Source organism: Nicotiana tabacum, chromosome 22, assembly GCF_000715075.1.
Source record: "Nicotiana tabacum cultivar K326 chromosome 22, ASM71507v2, whole genome shotgun sequence".
Classification (NCBI taxonomy): domain Eukaryota; kingdom Viridiplantae; phylum Streptophyta; class Magnoliopsida; order Solanales; family Solanaceae; genus Nicotiana; species Nicotiana tabacum.
The window spans coordinates 177,025,248-177,033,107 of record NC_134101.1 but is presented as its reverse complement, the minus strand read 5'-3'; positions in this window follow the sequence as shown (position 1 = coordinate 177,033,107).

Here is a 7,860-nt window from a genome sequence, read left to right as displayed (position 1 = left end):
CTTTTTGTTGGCCTTTTTAGCTCAGGTTCCGGTGCATCATCCACGCGGGACCGCTTTTCGAACCACCTTGCATATCCAGGATTTATCTCACCTTTGGTAGCGTCTAGGACTTGAGTATCACTTTTCAAGTATCGGCACCCATTCCACATCTGCTGAAGTAGAGCTTCGGGAATAGTGGCTTCTGGGTGTAATTCGATTACTTGCATACTCAAATCTTCCTCATCAGGAACTATTTGATATCTCCCTAGTTGCCTTAGGACTCTTAGTGGTGCATATGGCTGAATGCTTCTCAATCCCAATAGTAGTAGATAACTATTTGAGGTTGACATATGTATTACTTCTCTCATCGGGAGCCATCCCAGAGTCCATTCAATTTGATTTGCCGTTAAAGCCTTTAGATGAGATACCCATGCTTCTATCCCTTCTGGAGCTTGGTAATTTTTTGTTCTTTCCTCATAGCTCTCGATGCAATTAGCTCTGTTCGACCCATACTGTATGATCTTGGGTTGTTGTTAAAGATGTTCAATCACCCACATTTGCAACAAAATTTTGCATCCTTCGAAAACCTTCGCCCCTGATTTGCATAAAGTCAAAGCCCGATAAATATCTGACAGAATGATGGGGACAAGGGTGTGATTTTCTTTAGTGGTGAGGATTTGCACAATTTTTGCGGTGCGAATATCAATTGTTCGCTCTTTATTTGGGAAGACCATGACTCCTAGAAAAGCCACCATGAAAGCAAATCGTCGGTGTATCCGCCAAGTGTCTTTGTTTTGCTTATTAGTAAGGCCTTTCTCATGAATTTCGAACCCATCCGACTTTCCAAATCTGGAATACAAAAAGTTGAAGGAACAACATCCATTGATGACATTGCTTTTCCTGATTTGACTGCTGATGTTCAGAAGACCGAAGAATCGATGTATTGAAGGAGCCTTTGTGAATATCAAGCTTTGATTTCTTAAACTTCCATCAAAACCAACATAGCCAGCTACCTCCTCTAATGTAGGAGTAAGCTCGAAGTCAGAGAAACGGAAAACATTGTGAACAGGGTCCCAGAAAGTTACTAATGCCGTAATCAGATCATCCCGAGGCTTAACTTTCATAATGTCCGTGAGATTTCCCAAATGCTTGACGACCCATTTTTGACCGTCTTCGCCCAAATCATACCACCACATTTGAAGCTGACATAGAAATTCCTCCGTACTTGTGGATGAGGGGCTTTGTGTGGTGCTCATTTTGTATCTGAAATTTAATTTTAATAAAGTCAAATTTTATTTTGGGAAAATTTATACTAAAATTTATTTTCGATTTTTTTTTTCATTAAATATTTTTATTTCAAAATTTAAAACTATTTTTTTTCGAAAATTTTAAAACAACCCATTTTATTCCTTGCTTCTTACCATGATTTTATTTAAGCTGGTCAACAAGCATGTTTGAGGCAAATGAATGCACAAGTAGCAAGTAGGATGCATCATGATGGTCTTTTAATTTTGGGTTCACCTGTCCTAGACATACTCAACCCCTGTGTTGAGTCTCCAAGGGCAAATGCATATGATGCAAATATTCGTTCCTACTAGGGATCCGGTACATGGCTGAGTTATTCTAAGTATAAAACCTTAGGTTGATTGTTCTAAACCTGGCTTACCCAAACGGACAGTTTGAGCCGAAGTGGGGGTAACGTACAGGGAGCACGAAAGTCTGCCCGGCCTAGTTACTTGTCCCAACTCCGTCTTATTTGGTATGACTTTAACAGAAAGGTGGATCACGCGCACGTGTACACCATAAATTCAGAAGACTCAGAAAGAAGGGGGTTTCGTAGCAGTTGTATATATTCACAATTCAAATAATATTAAAGCGGTAAAAAAAAACATTTAGCATATTAGCATATAAACAGTTGAAAATTATATAGTAAGTAAAGCCAATAAAACAGATATTTTAAGCTCGAATTCTTTAAACCCTGAACCAATGGTTCTGGGTTAAGATAACACTATCTTCCCCAGCAGAGTCGCCAGAGCTGTCGCACCTCCTCTTTCCCGCGCCCGCGGGGCGCATGGGGAGTTTTCTCCAATTAAAGGACAGTCGAAACGGGATTTGTTTATTTGTTTCAGAGTCGCCACCTGGGAATTTTGAAGCGTCCCAAGTCACCAATTATAATCCCTGAATCGAGGAGAATATGACTCTGTTTATTTTTCTGCGAACCAAAAATCCTGAGTAAGGAATTCTGTTAATCCGGAAGAAGGTGTTAGGCATTCCCGAATTCCGTGGTTCTAGCACGGTCGCTTAACTGTTTTTATTATTGGCTTAATCATCTTGATTTTATTAAATATATTGATGTTATCTGATTTTACTACCGCTTATACTTATCGTGATTAAGGACCCTTCTTCGAATCGAATTACGCGTACGTATATTCGTGTTACAAATTTAAAAATGCGGAATTGTGTCACGCGTACGTGTACACAATAATTTTTTGATAATATTTTAAGCAATCATTTTTCCGAGATTGTGTTGAATCAAGAATATTTATTTTTATTGAATAGTGAACCGTACATCTCGGGTTTTTATGAAATTGATTTAACGTCTTTGGATAAATCCTTTTACTAAATATTTGTTCGAAATTGCGCGTACGCATAATCCGAATTTTTGCTTCTAAAATATAATCAAGGTACGCGAACGTATCCCTAATTGCGCAAAAATATTTGCAATGATATTAAGGATTTTTCCACAAATTATTCATACATTTTTATATGAAACTCATGACAAATTCCCATTTAAGGTTTCAAAGAACTTACAATATTAAATGTTGACCGTTGATTATATTTTCCGAATATAAATAATTTATTCCAACTGTTCAAATTCAAAGGACATAATAAAAATATGATTAATACTATCTTTTTTAAAAAAAATATATGACATATATATATATATACATACATGCCGAAGAATAAATGGCATATGGAACTAAAAAAAAATAATTCATAAAGGGAAGGAAATATTTTCGAGAATTTTCATTGTTTACTTAATGCAAATTCTATTTTTAATTATCAATGATGTAAAATGTGGCAATCTATGCTTGTACATCTCTTTTCATTCTCATACACTTGCTTTTAATCTAATAGGCCTAATTACTTGGTCACTTTGTTTTATGAAAGTAGATAAGCATCGAATTTGTAAAAAGGGAATTATTATGCAAGTTAATTTAACAAAGTTACATTATATGCAACCCGATTATTTGGCGTAAGCATTCATAACGTTCTGTCATCATGACGAGCTATACCAACTTACTTTACTCATATGATTATACACGTCATCATACCATATAATAACTTATACCAATCTAAACAAAATCATACTCATTACAAGATATTCTACTAATGTAACTTCTTTATCTTTGCATTTAGTTAATAGTATTAAGGGATGCAATCAATGGTCCATTTTTATGCCTTACTCCCTGTCTTGACAATTTATTAAACTAATGAGATAATGAACTAATATTATTACAAACCTTTATACAAACTTTTAAAGTAAGACAAATAGCCCATGGCTATCAAATTGAATTTACTACTAATTAACTAACAGGAAACAAAAATGAAATTTAACTTGATGAACTTGGACAAATAAAAATAAACTTTCAGTTCAAGCTTTATCAACAAGTCATGTTGAATTCCAACTTAAAATTTAAAAGACATATACCTGAAAATGGAGGTAGAAGAAGTAAGTTTCAGCAGTTGCAGCAGTAACAAATTCAGTAGAATATACTGATAACACAGTAAAATCTGAACAAGAATAGGATTCGAAGAGCCCAGATGCACAGTAAAGTACTTTTAAGAAACACTTCGGATTTTAACTGAACAGTGGAACCAAGTAAGGTTGAACAGATTCAACAAAAGAAACAATATTTCAGATTTCAATATCTTTTCAGTTTCAAATTTTCATTTTTTTTTTGATTTTTCTGTTTTCTGCTGCTGTATATCTGTGTGTGTATATGACTGTTCTTTTTGTTCCTTTTCTGTTTCTTCTTCCTCTCCTAAATTCTCTTAAACTAACCTTCTTCTGAAAACTGATTTCCCTCCCTCTGAAAAATGATTAAAACTCTCCTTCTGTCTGAAACTCCCTCTCAATTTTCCTAAAATTTCTTCAAAGGGAACTCTTAAACTTTCTCCCCGTTTTTCTGAAAATTCCTCAAAGACTCTCCTAAATTCTGTGTTTCTCACTCAAAAAATTCTCTCCTTTAACTGTCTGTCCAGCTCCTGTATTTATACAGGGCTGGTCCTAGGCAATTTAAGTGCTTCTTGGACCCCCTTCTTCTTTTTTAAAAAAAAACAGAAAATCCCATTATGTAAAACCTTTTCCCTGATTTTCAGCAGCCCATTATCCCTTGTTCCCCATTAGTATTATTAACTAATAGCAACTAACATTACATTATAATATACTAGTACTAACACCCTGTTTTTTACTGCTCATTCCCAGAAATGCCCCTGAAATTCTAATGTTATTACTGAAAAATCAGAACCTATAGCAAAACAGTTTCTAAAATCTGTACAAACTTAGTTATCTCCTGATTTACAGCTATAACCAATCCTATGATTTTGAAACAGTATTACATCTCTAATAGCTGACTGACAAAAACTGAATTAAAACAGGGAATTATCAACTGAATAAAACAAACTTAACATTATACAAAACATGCAGGATTCTTTCAACTGGAATTCAAAACTGAATTAAAAGCAAACAAATACAGGAGCATTGTCAATATACTGACAATGTCCCGTTTAGAAAACAACAATACAGCATACATTTGAATTCACTAATTCATAAACAAACATGATTTAATTGACGAATACTAATCAATTGACTATTTACAACATTTGTCAATAATTAGTCCAAACAATAGAATCAGACTGTTTCAGTCAACATTTTCAGAAAATGAAAAATTCGTAATATAACTAATCGACGAACTTAATCGAGTCGATTACACACATTGCAAACAATCACAAACAATAGAAACTATTCACATTCGGATCAAGTAAATAGGTAGGAGACAGAAAGGACAGAATTGATCAAAAATGAATATGAAAAATTAAAAAGCTATTAAAACAGACAACAATACACGTAGAATACAAAAAAGAAATAGAAAAAATACCTCTGAATCTTCATTCGAACTCAACTTGGATTTGGACCTTTTTGTTTGAAATCAAACTGACCTTAGTCGAAGTATTTTCCACTGAAAATACTTTGACTAAGGTCGATTAAACCTCAATCTTCATTTAATAGGCACAGAATCCGGAAGTTTGTTTTTTTTTCTTTTAGGGTTCTTAAAAACACGATTTGGAATTTAACCATTTCTGGTCAGATTCGAGAAGAACCAAAGATATTCTAGGCACGAGGGAGGCCAGGAGGGTAACTGGTGTGAGTTTGAAACAAATCTGGGTAAATTTTTGTTTGGTCCGAATCTTCAAAAGAAGATTCGAGAAGTTCCGAACGGATTCGAACCTAACAACCAACAGATCCATACTTAGGATGACTAGGGGAAGCCATGGTGTTAATTTGGGGCTGATTGGTTTAGATCAAGTTTTCAGGCCAACCTTCGATTTAAGATTCGAAGAGTTGTGGCCTGATTCGAAGGAAACTAAGGTTGGATTAGTGTAGGGGAGGTTCAGGAGGTCCTAGGGTGTTAAGTTGGTGACCGGCGGCGTTGATGCCGCCGGGTTTCAGGCGAAGGGGAATAGGGGCGGCTAGGGTTAGGGGTCTGTTTGGAACGATGATGAACAGGAGCGGAGAGGGGGGTGTTCAGTTAGGGGCTGGGTAAGGTTTGGGATTTATATAGGGGTAGGGTGGATTAGTATCGTCCGTTGGATCAATTAGAATGGAGGGCTAGGATCTATTCACTTAACCAAACGATGTCGTTTGGTTTAAGTTGGGGGACGGGTTGAACCGGGTCAATGGATCGGGTAAGGGTCTTGGGTTCGGGTGATGAGATCTTGGCCGTTGATTGGATTTAATCCAACGGCCCTTGATGAGAGATGACCAAACGACGTCGTTTGGTTCTGGCTTTGAATTGGACCGGACAGGGGCTGTTGGGATTGGGCTTGTGAAGGGAATTAATTGATTTGGGCCTGGATTTTAATCCAGGTCCAATCTTTTACTAGTATGTTTTTTTTTTATTTTTTTTTCAATTAATTCATTTTCTAATTAAAAAAAAAATTATAAAACCATTTTAACTTCACAAAAAATATATTAATTACTCTATAACCATTATTTAACACATAGACAAAAACATCAATCACACAGTAAAACATTTAAAATATAACCAATGCGTATTTTTTTTGCGATTTTATTTAAATTATCTCTTAAATGCACAATTAAATCCTATATGCATGCAATATGTATTTTACTTTATTTTTTGATTTATTTTGACAAAAATAAACATTTACGGACATAACACAAACATTTAACACCACGCCAAATTCAAAAATTACACAGTAAAAGAAATTTATTTTATTTTTTGATTTATTTTGGAGTAGTTTTTCGTAAGGCAAAAATTACGTTCTCACACCCGCATTATACTGGTGGGCGACCTAGAACATGAAATGAAAAGAGAAATGCATACCCGCATTATACTGGTGGGCGACCTAGAACATAAAATGAAAACATAAATGCATACCCGCATTATACTGGTGGGCGACCTAGAACATGAAATGAAAACATAAAATGTATTCCCGTATTATACTGGTGGGCGCCTAATTGGTAAAGAATAATTTGAATTTGTTTCCTCGATTCTCCGAGAAAATTTCCACTTGTGGCAGAAAATTTTCTGCCCCAATTCTGGCGATCTTTCTTATGGCGTATCTTTAGGCCATCATCAACACTTTATTTTCCTGTTCAAATCAAAGAAAATTTAGTTAGTTTTTTTTTTTGAAATATGGCGAGTGGTCATGTCACTCCTGATGGGGATGATTGTTCCCTTTCCCTTATTCCTGTTCGGCGTTCTCAAAACTTGTTGGGGATGATGTTATTTGCTGGGGATAACATTCTGCTGGGGATGGTTTTTCCATTTATCCCTTCACCATTTTGTATCTCAAAAATTTCTGGAGGTTATTTTGCCGAAGATGGATTTTTCTTTCTTCCCTTCCCATTTTGTGTTGTCCGACCACCTCGGAGCTTGGTCGATATTCGGTCGGAGTCCTCTGGGGATCGTCTTGGAACTTGGCCCACAATTTCCTCAACATGTTTTTTTTTTCAGCTCTTCCCCGTACTTTCCTTGCCATTTTTAGGACAGTATTATTCGGCCTGGCAATCAACGTCTTTTGTCTTATTGCCTTGTCTCTGGATTGCCCTTTTCACATTTTATGTTGTACCATTTTGGCAACTGGTAGTAAGATCTGAAAGACCTTCCTTAAAACATAAATTTCTAGAAAAATTCTTTTAAACAAAGAAATGAAAAGATAGAAAAATGAGAAAATCTTTCTGAACAAATGATGGAATAAAAATGAACTTATCTGGGTGATATAACCGATTCCAATGATCATGTTGTGCATTCCGGATTAATCAACCCAGTCTATTTGTGTCGATCAAACTTTCTGATGTCTTCACTTGCTGGGGATAAATAGGTGCCCAATTCTTCGCAAAATGCGGATCTTTTCCGTCAATCTATCTTGTCGCCTTATAGTGCCCTTCGCGGGGTTTTCACTAACAAGGCTCTCTCATTTCTCACAACTCCCGTCACCTTATGGTGCCTGTGAAGGTTTTCACCGATAAGACTCTCTCATTTTTATTTCTCAGCTTACGTCGCCTTATGGTGCCTGTGAAGGTTTTCGCCGATAAGACTCTCTTATCTTATTTTCTCAGTTTGGAATTGGAGT